The 1,556-nt window shown below is 43.8% G+C and overlaps 1 protein-coding gene across 3 annotated transcripts in view; it reads left to right on the plus strand.

The window, feature by feature from the left end:
- The window catches only part of LOC107684347 (splicing regulatory glutamine/lysine-rich protein 1-like), a 32,144-nt gene that overhangs the window by 5,321 nt on the left and 25,267 nt on the right, over positions 1-1,556 (plus strand). The window lies entirely within an intron of this gene.

The following is a 1,556-nucleotide window of genomic DNA, read 5'->3' on the forward strand; positions in this document are numbered from 1 at the left end:
ATTTGCATAATGTCTGCCCACGTTCTACGTCGCCAGCTTGCCCTCCCACAAACAGTAACATTTCCGTGTGGTTAACATCATGTAGAGAAGACACTGTATCCTACGCTGTGAGAGTAAATTTGTTTTATCACATCTTATAATCCCCACAAACTTGTTAACACTTGACACTTACCACTGAGAAACGTCCTGCTCCAGTCGTGCTTGCGACTCAGTCTCTTGTCGATCAGCCAGTTCAACCGTTTCATCATCAGACTCCGGCTCGAATTGGTAAGGTACAATCGATACCACCTTTATGTACTGACAAGTCCCTAGGGCTGTCATGCCGTCATGGCAATGGGCGTTTTGTTTCCGACACGCGTTGTACGCGGTAGACCAATCCAGAGCCAATCTCTCTACGGCTCTGGACCAATCACAAAGGACTGCGCCATCTGACCAATCACAGCAGTGAGGGCTCACGGAAAGGAGGGGTTTAACAAGACTGATTCTTTGAACTGCTTCGCACGAGTCGTTTACAAATAATTTAGAAATGAGGTAAAATTCAATCTATTTTTTGAGAAAACTAACGTGTTTTTTGACCTTGCATGCATGTAAACCTGTTTTAGGAGACTCCTAAAACAATATTAGCAACCTTAAAAATGGCATAACAGGGGCACTTTAAAGTCATTAACTGACATATTGTGATGTAGAAGACGAGAGGTGGTGTGTGTTTTGACCTTGCTGTTGATGTTGGCTTTGTTGGCGATGAGCACCTCGAGACAGAGCGCCCCCTGGCGCGACGCGGCGGTGAAGTGCAGCGGGGAGAAGCCCTTCTCATTCACCTGATTGACATCAGCGCCTGCTTCCATCAGCTCATTCACCACCACGTCCTGCCCGTTAAAACACGCCAGGTGCAGAGCAGAGTTTCCATACGCATTCGGCTCCTTAATCTGAAGACAGAGACAAGATCATGTGGTTAATTGCTCTTATTTTTTGTTCAGCTGACTGTGTACAGTACGGATTTTAGTAATTATGATGTCATGTCAAATTCAATCTAAGCCATGTGAATACAGCCATAATTACACCGTTTTTCAATGCCAATAATACAATATAATAATATTTAATAAAAGCTGCTGAAGAATCATGTGACACTGAAGACTGGAGTAATGATGCTGAAAATTCAGATTAGATCACAGCAATAAATTACAGGTTAAAGTATATTCAAATAGAAAACAGTTCTTTTAAATTGCAATAATATTTCACAGTTTTACGGTTTAATTTTAATAAAATAAATGCCTTGGTGTAGATTATTAAATGTTGATTAATTATTATGTAAATACAGTCATAAGCAGGAAGGCCAAACAAAGTAGTTTCGCTTTCACAATAATACACACAGCGTCACACACGGTGGCCTAGAGTGAGCGGCGGCGGGTGGGCTTGAGAACGGCGTCACCGGCGGGCTTGCGGCAACCACATGTGATGACCCCGGGCTGGACTCCGCTTCGTCCACGGTGAAAGCCAATCCGGCGATCCACAGCACTAAGTTGATGTATTCCCTCAGTGACCAGCACGGATCAGCT

This window comes from Sinocyclocheilus anshuiensis, unplaced genomic scaffold (genome assembly GCF_001515605.1).
Source record: "Sinocyclocheilus anshuiensis isolate Anshui unplaced genomic scaffold, SAMN03320099.WGS_v1.1 scaffold29, whole genome shotgun sequence".
Taxonomy (NCBI): Eukaryota; Metazoa; Chordata; class Actinopteri; order Cypriniformes; family Cyprinidae; genus Sinocyclocheilus; species Sinocyclocheilus anshuiensis.